We start from the raw sequence: 17794 nt of genomic DNA, 5'->3' as shown, positions 1-17794 counted from the left end.
ACGAAAAATTTTGTCAGAAAAAATATATTGATACATTAGCGACAAACTAGAGTTTGTAGTTAATCATTGTAAACTTAAGCCGCAAATTTTTATATTCAATTGTAACATTAATCTTTATCACTACTAGTTCAAACAATTAGTGGCAATTGTATTATTTGTCTCTATTTATGTCACGACCCAAGTTTGGTCCTAGGCGTGACACGATGATCGAAATTTCGAGGGCCCCCAACCAAGACTCTTAGCATACATAGCATACAAAAGGTAACTTAAAACACCAAAGTCAAGTATAAGCGGAAGATAAGTCTCAAACGAAAACTCGGATAGAAAGAAGAACTCCGAACAACACATCTAAAAAGTCAAAACTACAAATCATGATTGTCTAAACATGTCTCTACTATAGTCTAGATGGGGGCATACGACAGGTTCCCAGCTCAACCATGGAAGAAAGAAATGTCATGATAAAAGAACATAAACTCATCTCGGTTATTCCCTCGAGACATGAGGACTCATAGATCAAGAGATTATAATAGAGCAACTTTAACAATGTGTGGGAGGATGAATGTGATTGTCGTACCCTATATTATGATACAATGTAGGCAAAGATATGCGTTAGTCCATGAAATACACTAAGTATGTGAAAAGAGTGCATGGAAAATGAAAATAGGACATGGGAAATATGAATGTGAGGTTCATGACCAATATCTTTAAAGCATGAGTAAAACTCGAAAGAAACACATTTAGAACATTGTAATCATGTGGTCAAGGCATAATAAAAACAACATAAGAAATCATCATATCATATACCTTTTGTGTGGGATAGAACCTTAACTGACACTTAAGACCATGCAAGCTATAACATGGAATCCGGTGTAACTCCCACATCGAGAAAATAGATGATACATATCAAGGTAGACTCCATGAGAACATCTAAATATCATGAGCTATACGTGAATCAACTAGCTAAGCCATAAAGGCAACCTACTGTGGCAATGTAGTTAGGGACTATAGATTGCTATTAGGATTCCCTTAGGTAGCTACTTTTCTATCGGACCGAATCTCACCTAAAATTTCTCTCGATGCTTAGTCATTATCCCAATAAAATTTATTTTAAAAATTATCGTAATATCTTCATAAAATAATCATAAGAGTAGCTCATTTGGCAATGTAGTTAGGGACTATAGGTTGCTACCAGGATTTTCTTAGGTAGCTACTCTACTATCGGACCGAATCCCACCTAAAAGTCCTCTTGGTGCTTAGTCATTATCCCAATGAAATTCTTTTAAAACATTATCATAGCATCTTCATAAAATAATCATAAGAATATCTCATTAAATGAGTGATTCATAGGAATCCATGTGTCACGCCCCGAGAGGGTACCCTAGACGTGACTGGCACTTGAAAGCCATTTCTAACCCGCGAACCACCTGATTCAATCACTTTATCAATCAGTCATAAATGCTCAAAGGAAGGCTCAATCATGACATACTATTCATAATATAAGGGCCGAAGGCCAAACATGTTTAACTCAACAAAATAAATATAATAGGACTCCTCAAAATAACAGTCCAACCTCCCCACACTCTAATCTATGAAGCCTCTATCAAAGTCTAGAAGGTGCCAATGACAAGCCCATGGCTACCAACAATCAAGATAAAGGAAGCAACAACAACAAAACTATACAAGGAACTCAACATCCTCTGGAAACTAGGAGGACTCACCAACTCGCTAGGAGTGTAAGTGGATCTTCAACGGAGCGCCGGTTGAGGGTCTCTGGTACCTGTCGCTGCATCATAAAACGATGCATGCCAAATGGAGTCAGTACATGGAATGTACGAGTATGTAAAATGGCCGGATGAAACAAACATCAAGGAAACATCAACATCAACTCAGGGTCTCAACTCATACATACATGACAACTCACTCAAGTGTCCTAAGTCCAAAAAGAATAGTTTATACAGGACTAACTCATAATCCACTTAACTCAACTGACTCGGAGCACTATCAAGGCCTAAATGAGAGTTTCTCTTAACCGACAACCATCACCTATGAGCCAGTGATAGTACAACAATCAGACGTTGTTGCCACGTCCGTCCATACCTTGCTAGGGTATGAACGCCTCCCTAATCATGGATACCATCGATTAGTCAAGTCCTATCATTTCAGGATAATAAAATGGGAAACATCCGACTTTAACGGTTCGATCCCATGGGAAGCATCTGTCTTTAACGGTTCCATCCCTACCTACGTTGGCGGCGTAGTTTCTGGGGTTTGAGTATGGACTATACTCTTATCCGCTTCGGTGCTCGATATTCCTCCCATGACTCTATGCTCATAAGACTCCCTCAAATCATCTCAAACAAACCCTCACAACTAATTTTGTGTGGAACATTTTCCCACTCATCAACTGTATCCTCATTCTTAACTCAATTTAAGTCATAATGGCAAGTCTCATTTAGGACCTTGTCCACTCGTCAATTTTATCCTCCAATTAACTCAATCAAGCCTCATTTAGGTAAGAATTTATGACATCTCCTCAAGACTCATCACAACTCTATGACTTTAACTCAACAATTCAAGTAGAATAACACATTTAAGGAAAATGACTTAAGCAACATAATCACTTGGCTAAAGAGATCAACAAAATATAATAACAAGTCATCTCCATTAACTCATACTAACATGAGGGTTTTTGAAATTTCTTAGCTCAACAACATCAACACATATAACATTAAATAAATAGGGAACAAAACTCATTTAAACTTAGACCACACCAAGAAACTCCATTTTTCATGGACATCTAACCTCAAAGCAAGAATAGGGCACATGGGTGGACTCAACCCATGTTTTGGATAGCCTTACATACCTTAGTGAAGATTTGAAGAAAACCTTGTGGTTGGGTCTTCAATGGAGGACTCAAATCTTAAAGCTCTTGGACTCGTTTTGTTGGAAATGGAAAAGAAGAAGAAGAGAGAGAGAGAGAAGCTCCTAGGGCTTCTTAGAGAGAGAGAGTGGGGGATGAAGAAATGATCCCAAAATAGTCTAGGGTGATACATATATAATTTGGGGCAATTCCCAAATTGCCCCTTCTCAAAGTTCTGAAAAATAGGCAAAAATGCACCTGACGCGATAGTGGCGCATCGCGCCATTGCAGCGCCAGGACAATTATGCCTAAAACCTGCACACCTCATAGTGCCGCGCCGCGCCAGAGACCAAACTACTGAGGCATGTTTCTGGCGCGATAGTGGCGCATCGCGCCCTTACAGCGCCAAGGCCAAAGTTTCTAGATTCCGGAAAATTGGCCTGAAAAACCCTGCACAACTTTTAGTGGCGCATCGCGCCAAGGACCAAACTACTGAGGCATGTTTCTGGCGCGATAGTGGCACATCGCGCCCTTACAGCACCAAGGCCATTTCCCCAGCAGTTGCAACCCAGGCCAAAAATGAAATTCTTGCCGCGCTAGTTCGTCTTAGGAGCGTCATATCTTTCGACTCCGAACTCCAAAATTCGCATTCTTGGTGGCATTGGAAAGAAGACTCGATGACCTTTGATTTAATAGGTCATGGGCCACCTGGATCATCATCTATCAAAAGATAGGGTCGTTAGAAGTCAACCCCTCAAGTGAACTCCTCCTCGAACTTAGTCACGATGAATCCTTGTGTTAAATTTGGTCTTAGGGGTCCTTCATGACCCCACATCACCTCTAATGCTGCAATATTTCTCAACAACTCATCTTACTCACGTGAAGGCTCCACAATACTCGAGTTCGACCCTTCCCGAACATAAGAAGGGTCCAAATCTTAGGGAAAAGTTTGAGGGGTGTTACATTATCTCCCCCTTGGGATCATTCGTCCTCAAATGAAGAGAAGTCAAGAATAGACTCGGGGTGCAAATCACAATCAAAACTCAGTCATTAAATCAATCAAATCCTCAATCAATTATCAATCAAGACTCAAAATGCACAAATGAATTCAATGTTAAGGAAAGGGACATTACCTTCGACATCCTCCTTGATAGGCACGAATAGATGTGGATATTTAGATTTCATAGCTTCCTCCGCTTCCAATGTGGCTTCCTCAACAAATTGATTCCTCCACAGGACTTTTACTGAGGCGACCTCTTTGTTCCTCAATTTGTGAATTTGGCGATCAAGAATTTGGACTGGAACCTCTTCATAGGATAAGCTATCCTTAACTCCAATACTATCAATAGGGACTACCAACGAAGGATCGCCTAAGTACTTCTTCAACATCGAAACATGGAATACTGGATGGATAGAAGTTAACTCCGAGGATAACTCTAACTCATAAGCAATACTCCCAATCCGCCTCAAAATTTGGTAAGAACCAATATATCGAGGACTAAGTTTCCCCTTCTTTCCAAACCTCATGACGCCCTTCATGGGTGACACTTTCAAGTATACCCAATCGCCTACCTCAAACTCTAAGTCCCTCCTCCTCACGTCGGTGTAAGATTTCTGGCGGCTTTGGGCCATCTTTAGCCTCTCTTGAATGACTCGCACCTTCTCTATGGCTTGATGGACAAAATCAGGCCCAATCAACTCGGCTTCGCCAACTTCAAACCACCTAATGGGAGATCTACACCTCCTCCCATACAAGGCCTCATAAGGAGCCATTTGAATGCTTGCATGATAGCTATTGTTATATGCAAATTCTATGAGAGGTAAGTGGTCGTCCCAATTCCCCTTGAAGTCAAGCGTACATTCCCTCAACATATCTTCCAACATCTGAATGGTGTGTTCTGCTTGGCCATCTATCTGGGGATGGAAGGCCGTACTCAAATTCACCTTTGAACCCAACCCCCTCTAAAAGGATTTCCAAAATTGGGAAGTGAATTGAGCTCCTCTGTCTGAGATAATAGACAAAGGAACCCCATGCAATCTGACGATCTCTTGTATATATAACTTTGCATAATCTTCTACGGTGCCAGTAGTCTTAACCGCCAAGAAGTGAGCTGATTTCATCATTCTATCCACAATCACCGAAATAGAATTATGTTGCCTTCGGGACCTCGGTAGACCTGTGATAAAGTCCATGTTGATCATCTCCCACTTCTATTCTGGAATTTCTATATTTTGGGCTAAGCCATATGGCCTTTGATGCTTAACCTTCACCTGTTGGCAATTCAGGCACTTGGAAACAAATTCCACAATACCCCTCTTCATCCCACTCCACCAATAGATTTCCCTCAAGTCATGATACATTTTCGTGGAGCCTAGATGAATAGAGTATCTGGAACTATGTGCTTCGGCCATAATCCTCCCTCGAACATCATCGACATCAGGTACACATAATCTACCTTGGTACCTCAACACACCATCTCCCCCTTTGGTGAAGACCATCACCCCTTGTTTGTGAACCACTTCCTTCAACCGAAGGAGGACGGAGTCCTGATCTTGTTTCTCCTTTACCTCTACTACAAGTGAGGATGTAGCCCCATCTCGAACGTTTACTCCACCATCATTGTTCTCTTCGAGTCGAACTCCCAATCGGGCTAATCTATGTACCTCCTTCGCCAATTCCCTCCTTCCCTCCTCCATATGAGCAGTGCTACCCATGGACAACCTGCTAAGAGCATCAGCAAAAACATTATCTTTACCTGGATGGTAGAGGATGCTCATGTCATAGTCCTTGAGTAGCTCGAGCCATCTTCTTTGCCTCAGGTTGAGTTCCTTCTGGCTGAAGACATATTGCAGGCTCTTGTGATCAGTGAATACATCAACATGCACTCCATACAAGTAGTGGCGCCAAATTTTAAGCGCGAACACCACAGCTGCCAGCTCAAGGTCATGAGTTGGGTAATTCTTCTCATGAACCTTAAGCTGTCTCGAAGCATAGGCTATCACCTTTCCCTTCTGCATCAGTACACAGCCCAACCCGATTTTAAATGCATCACAATAGACCACAAAGCCCTCTGTCCCATCAGGCAGAGTCAAGACAGGAGCAGTGGTTAGCTTGGCCTTAAGTTTCTAGAAAAGCTCCTCACAAGCATCGGACCATTGGAACTTAGCCTTCTTTTGGGTCAGCTTAGTCAATGGTGATGATATGGATGAAAATCCCTCTACAAACTTTGATAATACCCGGCCAAACCCAGGATGCTCTTTATCTCTGTCGGGGATATGGGTCTAGGCCAATTCTTCACAACTTCAATTTTCTGAGCATCAACATGAATACGATCTCCAGATACAATGTGGCCTAGGAAGGCCATTGATGCAAGCCAAAATTCACATTTGGAGAACTTTGCATACAGTACCTGGTCTCTCAAAGTTTGTAGAATAACTCTAAGATGATAGGCGTGCTCCTCTTCATTCTTGGAGTAAACCAGAATATCATCTATGAATACAATCACAAACATATCGAGATATAGTTTAAACACTCGGTTCATGATATCCATGAAAGCTGCAGGGGCATTAGTCAACCTGAAGGACATGACCAAAAATTCAAAGTGGCCATAATGAGTCCGAAAAGTAGTCTTTGGAATATCACATTCCCTCACCTTCAACTGATGGTAGCCGGATCTCAAGTCTATCTTTGAGAAACACGTGGCACCCTAAAGTTGGTCAAATAAATCATCTATTATGGGGAGAGGGTATTTGTTCTTTACGGTGACCTTGTTTAGCTGCCTGTAATCGATACACATTCTAAGGGACCTATCTTTCTTTCGCACAAATAGGACGGGAGCACCCCATGGTGAGACGCTCGGCCTAATGAACCCCTTATCCAACAAGTCCTTCAACTGCTCCTTCAACTCTTTTAACTCAGCTGGAGGAATTGAGATAGGCTGGGTATCAAGAAGAACATCAATCCCGAAGTCAATCTCCCTATCAGGAGGGACTCCAGGCAGATCTTCAGGAAAGATAGTCGGAAAATCATTGACAATCGGAACCGACTCAAGGGATGGAGACTCAATATTGTCACCTTTCACTCGGACAATGTGATAACACACCTTTTTGAGATTAGCTTCCTGGCCCTAAGGTATGAAATAAACTTACCCTTAGGCACAACAGGACTACCTCTCCACTTTATGACAGCTTCGTTCGGGAATTTAAATTTGACAACCTGAGTTCTATAATCAATAGAGGCATAACAGATGCAAAGCCAGTCCATGCCAAGAATCACATCAAAATCGACCATGTCCAACTCAACTAGGTCAGCCAAGGTATCCCTGTGATGAATTGACACGGTGCAATCTCTATAGACTCTCTCAGCTAGGACAGAATCACCGACCAGAGTAGCTACACTGAAAGGCTCAAGAAGGTATTCGAGAATTTTATTAAACTTACTAGCCACGTAAGGAGTCACAAAAGATAGGGTGGCACCCAGATCCATCAAAACATAGCAATTAAGAGAAGAGACTCGAATCATACCCGTCACGACGTTTGGAGAGTCCTCTTGATCTTGGCGACTACCCATGGCATATAAACGATTTGTACCTCTGCTCGTGCCCAAAGTAGTGCCCCTCTGATTACCTCTAGTCGGCGGTGCGGTGGCAGAATGCTGGACTCTATTTCCCCCTGTTGGACACTCCCTCTGAAAATGGCCCACTTGGCCGCATTTATAACAACCAACCCTTTCCGCTCTGCATTCTCCCAAGTGGAGACTACCACACTTACTACATGGTGGCTTACCCCTCGCACCTTGACTTACACTGGCCTGTGATTAAGAACCCTGGGGTCTGAAATTCTGGCGACCTTGTCCTTGCCGATCATACCTGTTCTGCGGCACTGGTGCACTGGCAGTAGATGAGGCATAGTTGGAAGACCTCTATTGGAAGAAGGACCTGTTGCCCTTGCTTTTCCTCTGCTCATTCTCATGCCCAGTTGATCTTGCCTTTTTGCTCAAATGCTCCTCTCTATCTTTCCTCTTCTCATCCTCTACCTGTTGAGCATACACCATTAGTCTCGAAATATCCATGTCCGAGATCAACAATGCTGCTTGGAACTCCTTCTTCACATGCCTCTCTAATCCGGAGACGAACTACCTCATCTTTGACCTCACATCAGGAATCATTTCTGGAGCATACTTGGACAGCTGGATGAACTTCAGGCTATACTCCTTAATGGTCATGCCTTCTTGTTTCAGATTCACAAATTCCTCCACTTTCGCTTCCCTCAATTCTCGGGGAAAGAAGTGGTCAAGGAAGGCTCCCTCAAATTCATCCCATCTAGCAGGTTCAACATCCTCTCCCCTACCCTGTTCCCATTGGTTATACCAAATGTTTGCCACATCTTTGAGTTGATAAGACACCAACTCAACCCCCTCAATTTCCATAGCATGCATAACTTTTAGAATTTTCCACATCTTATCAATAAAGTTTTGGGGATCTTCATCCACCTTAGAACTCGTGAATGCCGGTGGATTCATCCTCAGAAAGTCTCTAATTCTAGTGGCAGCAGATGGCTCCTGGGAACTAAAGCTGAGAGTCGGCGAACTGTGGTTACCATTACGGGAAGCCATTAGTTGTGTGAGCATTGCAATTGCCCCTCGAAATTCTGCCTCTGATGTGGGTACAGGTGGAGTAGCTGGCACGTGGGGTGCCTCCAAGTATCTCGCAGGTCAGCCTCTAGCCCTTGTTGGGCGTGCCTCGGACTGGGGCATCTTGGCATTGTCAATGTTTCTCTGGCTAGCCGTACGTTAGGAGGCATTATCTGTAACATACAAACGCACGAATTAGAAAGGAGTTTTATAGAGTTTAACACTATCGCACGAGTTCAGAGTATTAAAAAAGTGAAATAATTTCTAATGTCTTATAGCCTCCCGATTATAGGTGTGGTGCACAACACACCCATAAGTAAGACTCTACTAGACACGACTTCATAGACTCCCTAGGACACTTGAACTTGGCTCTGATACCATGTTTTTCACGCCCCGAGAGGGTACCCTAGACGTGACCGGCACTTGAAAGCCATTTCTAACCCTCAAGTGAACCACCTGATTCAATCACTTTATCAATCAGTCATAAATGCTCAAAGGAAGGCTCAATCATGACATACTATTCATAATATAAGGGCCGAAGGCCAAACATGTTTAACTCAACAAAATAAGTATAATAGGACTCCTCAAAATAACAGTCCAACCTCCCCACACTATAATCTATGAAGCCTCTATCAAAGTCTAGAAGGTGCCAATGACAAGCCCATGGCTACCAACAATCAAGATAAAGGAAGCAACAACAACAAAACTATACAAGGAACTCAACATCCTCTGGAAACTAGGAGGACTCACCAACTTGCTAGGAGTGTAAGTGGATCTTCAACGGAGCACCGGTTGAGGGTCTCTGGTACCTGTCGCTGCATCATAAAACGATGCAGGACAAATGGCGTCAGTACATGTAATGTACGAGTATGTAAAATGGCCGGATGAAACAAACATCAAGGAAACATCAACATCAACTGAGGGTCTCAACTCATACATACATGACAACTCACTCAAGTGTCCTAAGTCCAACAAGAATAGTTTATACAGGACTAACTCATAATCCACTTAACTCAACTGACTCGGAGCACTATCAAGGCCTAAATGAGAGTTTCTCTTAACCGACAACCATCACCTATGAGCCGGTGATAGTACATCAATAAGATGTTGTTGCCACGTCCGTCCATACCTTTCCAGGGTATGAACGCCTCCCTAATCATGGATACCATCGGTTAGTCAAGTCCTATCATTTCAGGACAATAAAATGGGAAACATCCGACTTTAACGGTTCGATCCCATGGGAAGCATCCGACTTTAACGGTTCCATCCCTACCAACGTTGGCCGCATAGTTTCTAGGGTTCGAGTATGGACTATACTCTTATCTTCTTCGGTGCTCGATACTCCTCCCATGACTCTATGATCATAAGACTCCCTCAAATCATCTTAAACAAGCCCTCACAGCTAATTTTGTGTGGAACATTTTCCCACTCATCAACTGTATCCTCATTCTTAACTCAATTTAAGTCATAATGGCAAGTCTCATTTAGGACCTTGTCCACTAGTCAATTTTATCCTCCAATTAACTCAATCAAGCCTCATTTAAGGAAGCATTTATGACATCTCCTAAAGACTCATCACAACTCTATGACTTTAACTGAACAATTTAAGTCGAATAACACATTTATTGAAAATGACTTAAGCAACATAATCACTTGGCTAAAGAGATCAACAAAATATAATAACAAGTCATCTCCATTAACTCATACTAACATGAGGGTTTTTGAAATTTCTTAGCTCAACAACATCAATACATATAGCATTAAATAAATAGGGAACAAAACTCATTTAAACTTAGACCACACCAAGAAACTCCATTTTTCATGGACATCTAACCTCAAAGATAGAATAGGGCACATGGGTGGACTCAACCCATGTTTTGGATAGCCTTACATACCTTAGTGAAGATTTGAAGAAAACCTTGTGGTTGGGTCTTCAATGGAGGACTCAAATCTTGAAACTCTTGGACTCTTTTTGTTGGAAATGGAAAAAAAGAAGAGAGAGAGAGAGAAGCTCCTAGGGCTTCTTAGAGAGAGAGAGTGGGGCTGAAGAAATGATCCCAAAATAGTCTAGGGTGATACATATATAATTTGGGGCAATTCCCAAATTGCCCCTTCTCAAAGTTTTGAAAAATAGGCAAAAATGCACCTGGCGCGATAGTGGCGCGTCGCGCCATTGCAGCGCCAGGACAATTACGCCTAAAACCTGCACACCTCGCAGTGGCGCGCCGCACAAGAGACCAAACTACTGAGCCATATTTCTGGCGCGATAGTGGTGCGTCAAGCCCTTACAGCGCCAAGGCCAAAGTTTCTAAATTCCGGAAAATTGGCCTGAAAAACCCTGCACAACTTTTAGTGGCGCATCGCGCCAAGGACCAAACTACTGAGGCATGTTTCTAGTGCGATAGTGGCACGTCGCGCCCTTACAGCGCCAAGGCCATTTCCCCAGCAGTTGCAACCCAGGCCAAAAATTAAATTCCTACCGCGCTAGTTCGTCTTAGGAGCATCATATCTTTCGACTCCGAACTCCAAAATCTGCATTCTTAGTGGCGTTGGAAAGAAGACTCGACGACCTTCGATTTAATAGATCATGGGCTACCCGGATCATCATCTATCAAAAGATAGGGTCGTTAGAAGTCAACCCCTCACGCAAACTCCTCCTCGAACTTAGTCACGACGAATCCTTGGGTTAAATTTGGTCTTAGGTGTCCTTCATGACCCTACATCACCTCTAATGCTGCAACATTTCTCAACAACTCGTCTTACTCACGCGAAGGCTCCACAATACTTGAGTTCGACCCTCCCCGAACACAAGAAGGGTCCAAATCTTAGGGAAAAAGTTTGAGGGGTGTTACACCATGAGTCGGCGAGGAAAGTCTTTCACCTCTTAAACATGAGTTGTGAGGAAATCTTTCACATTTCTTAATATATTTCTTGCAACATCATCATAGATTTTCATAAATTACGTCATCAAAATTCACGATCATAGTTTCATAAGTTTAACATTTACAATTGAAAATCATAGCTCAATGCATGAAATAATTTGAAAATCACATATTCTAATAAATGCATGCGTGATAATGAAGAATAACATTGATTGAAATCAAATAATAAGGATCCATAAAGAATTGACATGAAACTCTCATAAATTGGGTGAAGAGTTGAACTTGTAGAGTTAGGATCTTTTGGGGCACCATGACTGAATGAATCTATTAGTGAACTCCCACATGCCTTGGTCAATTGAGCTCTAAATGCAAAGATTATGGAGACTTGAAGCACTTGAAGCCTTGGAATCCTTGAATCCTAACTTGTCTTGAGGACGAAATCTTTGGAAAAGTGTTTTAGAGAGAGAAATATTGCAATTGGGATTGGGCAGTGAATGAGGGGAACTCAAAGGGTTTGGAAAGTTATACGTCTCCCAAAAATTGTCCAAAATGACGTAGCTTGGGGATTTAATTGGGTAGGAAAAGATTGAAATAACTCAGACAAAATAACTGACGAATCAATTCAACAAAGTCATCTGAGTCCACCGAATGCATTCAGCGAGTCGCCGAATGGCACCCTTCATCACCGACTTGGAAGTCTTTGAGGTCAAGGGTTCCGGTCCATTCGGCGATCTCCTCTGAGTTCACAGATTGGATCGGCGATCAGCCGAATCATTCCTTTTTTTCCAACTAGGCATTCTCAAAATCCAAACTTTTTGTAACTTTCGGCGATCACCCTTGAGCTCGCCGAACATATTCAGCGGTTCACCGAATCATTCGACAAACTGAGTTCTTTTTTTTAATCGGTTTCCGTCCTTCCAACTTTTGAGGTCTTACAATTTAACTTATAATTTAGTTACAATGAAATTTTGTCACCAAAAAAAATATTTTTTCAAATGGCTACGACCTAAATTTTGTTGTTGAATATTTGAAATTATTGGATACGAAAAAACAAATTATAGTTATAAATTATACCATCATTAATTTTAAACACATATTTAACTAATAATGTTTTTAGAGAAAGAATATCTATTACGCACCACACAAACATAATTTTGTTTTCTAAAATATTAGACCATATTATAGAAAAGCGATATAGACAATATCACATAGTAAAAAAAGATAAAATTCTTAAACACCATTAAGATAGTTTGAATAAATAAATTACAAACAAAGCTTTCAAAACTATCAAGAGTCTCAACAAGTTTTCAAATGTACGACTGTTTGTAGAAGTTCCACAATAAGATTAGCCACAATCAATTTATTGCATTGGTTTAACAACCTCTATAGTTAACATATACACCTCATAATCAAACAAAAAAAACATAGTAACACTAGAAATTTCAACATAATTTAACAACCCAAGTATATCATCATAAAGCAATACCATTAGTCTACAAACTAAATTCAAAAAAAATATTCACTCCAACCATTCTAACATCTATACTAGCTGCACAATTACTTGTCAAAATATCTAATTCAATTACAAGAAACTTTAATACTTTTACCAAGATTACTATCCACAAATATTTTTCTTATGTTCATGGATGACATGGGTTAACTAGCTACATTGCTTATGTCCCAAAGGCAAGCCTTAATGAAAATTTACAGAAATTAGACTGAGTTTCCTCTGTTTTTGGGCCTATCTAAAAAAAGCTTTTGCCTCTAAAATCAACAACATATTCAACCAACATCGCCAAAACAAACCATAATATTCATCAACACTCTATTAAAATTATAATAATACTAAATTCATCTTCAAATACGATAAAAGGTCTAATACAATCACAAGTTGCTAATAACAAAAGAATACTAAAATGACTAACAGAGGGATTCTAAGAGCTTTAAAAAAAGGATGATAGAAAATAAATAATTTCTTGCTGATGCAAAGCAATGTCAGCTTACTAGAAATTTGTTAACTCATGCACTCTAGCTAAAGAAAGTCTCGTAGATGTCGGCTGTGAACTCTGTTAAAATATATAGTGGAGAGCGAGTCACTAACTCAATGACTAATTAACCACAAAACATTCTTAATAGAAAAAAAGTCAGAAAATATGTTAGTATAATAATCAGAAAATATCATGAAATAAATATCCTTTTAAAAATGATGATAATAATAATAATGACCAGTCTTGCCTGTTTCATGTAAGCAAAAATCAATGAACAATTCGAAAAGAAAATCAATAAACACTGCCATATCATTTCATTTTTTATTTTTAAAGAAAAAATTAATTAATTGGGTCAATTCAAATACATAATGTCACTATTAACAAGAATCAAACTACCAAGAAAAGTTATGAGTTCCACATCCTGCCATCATAAAGTGCTTAAAAGAAACCACAATTTACAGGCTGTTAAAGAATCTCAAATGGTTTTCGAATGTCTCCTTTTGACAAATTTTGGATAGTGATCCATCATCTTCCATCCAATGCTTAGGTGGGTGCATCTTGAGATTGTAAGTTGATGTCATACTTGTAACACCCCTAAAACGTTGTATGTGGTATTTTAATTCTCGATGAAAATAATACTGTATCTGTATTTTCGGTATAGCTTTTTATAGAGTAGTCCATATTAGGTAATTCAAATTTTTGAATAACTCCAATGACATTATATACAACTTTCATGTAGACTATATCTTAAGATTTGGAGGATACATAGGTCAAATAAATTAATTTTTGCAAGATATGGTGCTGTGATGAAATAGAGTATTTATAGAAGAAAAATCATATCTCACGGTAGGATGCTCCAAATTGGTTGATTATTAAATGACATGAAGGTATACTTCTATATCTACAATTCATATTAGACACAAAATCCTAATTAGGAAGTTATCTTGTTCAAATGCAGTTTCGAAAAAGGGTATTCCGTTAAAAGAAAGTTATCTCACCAATCATGAAAAAATCTAGATCCATTTGACATCACCCATGACATCAATAGTCCTCCATTTGACATCATCCATGAGATCACAATCCTCCATTGAATTTTCAAGATCATCCTTTGTAATTATTTTTATTTTTTGTTAGGTCCCTCCTCCACACCTATAAACACCCACCTTATTTCCTTATTTTATTCATCAAGCTTTCTCAAGCAACTCTTCCCTCTATATACTTCTTTACTCATTATCAAATATAATTTTAGTTTTTAGTAATGTAGAAATACTATTCTAGTAATTCTTATACTCTGAGTAGTACAGAAAATGCTCCAACGAGGAGAAAAGGCTAGGAGTTCAAGAATGGTCATTGAGTTCTTCAATTTGAGTAAAGCTTCTAATCCCAGGTATGTAAGGCTATTCATAGAATTGGATTGAGTTCATCCATGCGCCCAATAGTTAAATTCATCGTAATTGAGTTATAGTAGAGTTTTACCCAAATCTTGAATTCTAAATGATTTAATTCTTCTTTTATTGAGTTAGATATATTTATGCATTGAGATTATTATTATTATTATTATTATCTCTCATATTATTGAAATTATTATTCATGGATACTTTCCCATGAACCCTAATTGATTTGATGTTCATGAATATTTTTACACGTGTTTTGAGTAAAGATGTTGGCTTTTAATATTTATTGACAAAAAGAGTGATTTGAATTAATACTATATATGTATTTTATTGAGTTTTTGAAAGAGCAAAAGAATTGAGTTTAAATGAATTTGAGTAAATAATATTTTGAGCAAGATGTTTGATGAGATGTAAATAATATTTTGAAGTGTAATGATTGATGAAGAGGTAATAAGATGAGTTTGATGTTTTTTTCAAAAAGACTAGATGATGATGTTAATATGAGCACATATTTTGGGAGTAGTATTAAGCACCGAGTTGGGTAAGAGCTTAATTGACTCAAACCCCAGAACTACGTAGCCAGCGTAGGATGGAGGCTATACCTCTTAAGTCCCAAAAAGAGGACTTCGATGATTGAATCCAAGATGGTGATGTCCTTTACCCTGGCAAGATACTGGATGAATGTGGCAATGACATTCCTTCGTTGTATCATCACTAGCTCATAAGTAATGGTTGTCGATTAGAGAAACTCCCAACTGAGTAAGCATTGCTTATTATTATTATTTTTAAACTTGCATTACATATTGATGTTGAGATGATGTTGATTTTTGAGCCGAGTTTTCCTGAGAGGAGCTTCTTGATATCTGTCATTACTTTCCTTCCATTTTACATTCTCATACATTCCATGTACTAACGTCATTCGACCTGCATTATTTTATGATGTAGATAGAGGTGTTAGAGATCCTCAACTGGCGCATCATTGAAGATCATTACTTTCTAGCTATTTGGTGAGTCCTTCTTGTATTAGGAGGAACTCTTTATCCTTTTATTATTGTTGAGTAATATATTTCTTTTCAGGTAGCCATGGACATGTCATTGTCACCGTCTGTTAGTGTTAGAGGCTTCATAGACAGAGTTTGATGGTGTAATTGGAGTAGTTCTCCTTTGAAACTACTTCTTTTAAGGATTATTTCTTTCATTTGATATTGATGATGGCGATCCTACATAAGTATTCTTATTTTTTACTTAAGTCTTCTTCTGATGAATGAATGAGTGATGAGACCAAGTGGTTCTCTCGGATACCAGAGATAATTTCTGTGTGCCAGCCACGCCTAGGGTAACCTCTCGAGGAGTAACAATACTCATACAGTAAGAACCTATATCGTGATCTATCAAATTAGTGCCCCTAAGGGGGGGGGGGTGCAAAGTTTACTATCCTTTCTAAGGAAATCTACTGACTCTAATACATGACCAACAACATCAAATTTAGAAATTGTAGCTTCAGGAGGTGTAGGGGAAACAAACTCTATGTATTGATAAGCATCATAAAGGCTTGGGCATATAAGCTCAAGCTATACTACCATCAATCACAATAAAGTTTTTGGTCCCATTGATTTTAACACAGTCACTTGATTAATCAAGCAGCGTGTGTTTGCAATTAGTGATATTCAGGTTCAATAATGAGATTGAGTTTCGAGAAAGGTCCAATTCTCATACCATATAAATAAGATCCCTAGGTGAAGGAAGGACAACTCTAGCATGATTGTAATGAATCCATAAAGCACCTCCATATTCAGGTAATCAATTTCAAATCCTTTAGATTAAATTTTATCAATCTAGTTCACCATCAAGATAGCTATATCTCAAAAAATGTTTACCTTGGTGACAATTGAACCAACATGACAATGAGCTCCAACAAGTTTCAATTCTTGAGGATGTGCCTTGATAACATCTAGAAACCATTAAAGATTTTCATTTATGATGCCAAATTTGGAGCTCTTATTGTCAGTGGAAACATAAGGATGAACCTAAGGATCCACATCTAAATTAATTCTAAGTATCATGTTAACTTTCTTTCCAGCAAATCTGCTATAATGATATTCAAGTCAAATTTGTTGTCGATGTTTACAAATACTCCTTCTTAGGAAGCTAGCACTAGGTGCTCGAAAAACTTTCTATTTTTATTAAAAATTACACTTGTTAGTATCAAATCCAGTCCAAGTAATGGGTCATCAATGTCCTCTCCAACTCAAACTAGACATCTAGGAAACATTGCACAAAGGAGGAAAAGAGGGCCTAGAAAGGTTATTATGGAGGGGAAAACTAAAGAACCAACTACAATACCCTCTGTTGATGCTAGTTCAAGCTCCAATGGTGGAGCTGCCAAGTCTGATGATATAGAAGCATCCAATAAAAGCCCTATAAATGAGACATCTCTACTAGTACAAAGTAGGGAAGTAGGTGGAGACATGACGAGTGTAGACAAATTGGTACAAAATGAGAGAGAACAACTAAACAATCAAGAGCTGGATATGGTAAACTTTCCTGCTCTATCCACAATAGTTAGTATTGGCTCTATACACAAGTTATCTAGTTGGTCACAATAGGTTCCCCCGATAAAGGAGGAAGTTCTCAATCCTTGACATGAATTGGTTATTCTAGAATTTCAAAGGGATGAATAATTGATATAAATAAAATGAAATAAAGGGTTATTTGAAAATAAAGAGAATTAGATTTGCTGAACTAGTCGAAACTAAGGTAAAGGCTCACAAATTGATAAAAATATACTGGAGGAGTTTTATTTCGTCTGGAACTAACACAATCACTAAGCCTTTTGTCACATGGGAGAAGGTATGGTTACCCAGGGTCTTCGGAGGACTAAATATCAAACTAATATAATACTAAGACAGAGAGTAAGGTAGACTTGGTTAAGTCCAAGAGATAACACTCCTTCCCTCATTAGAGAGGAATTGTATCTATTAAAATCCAAAGGATCTAGGCTTATTTGCAGTATCTATAGCCATACGTGATATTCAAAC

General features: G+C 39.2%; 1 pseudogene; it reads right to left on the bottom strand.

The window, feature by feature from the left end:
• Positions 1–13817: 13817 nt before the first annotated feature.
• LOC129894686 (diaminopimelate decarboxylase 2, chloroplastic-like) lies at positions 13818–17226 on the bottom strand (annotated as a pseudogene).
• Between the last annotated feature and the right edge of the window lie 568 nt (positions 17227–17794).

Source organism: Solanum dulcamara, chromosome 7 (genome assembly GCF_947179165.1).
Source record: "Solanum dulcamara chromosome 7, daSolDulc1.2, whole genome shotgun sequence".
Taxonomy (NCBI): Eukaryota; Viridiplantae; Streptophyta; class Magnoliopsida; order Solanales; family Solanaceae; genus Solanum; species Solanum dulcamara.
Note: the sequence above shows the minus strand (reverse complement) of the source record. Positions and strands in the feature narration are given on the sequence as shown.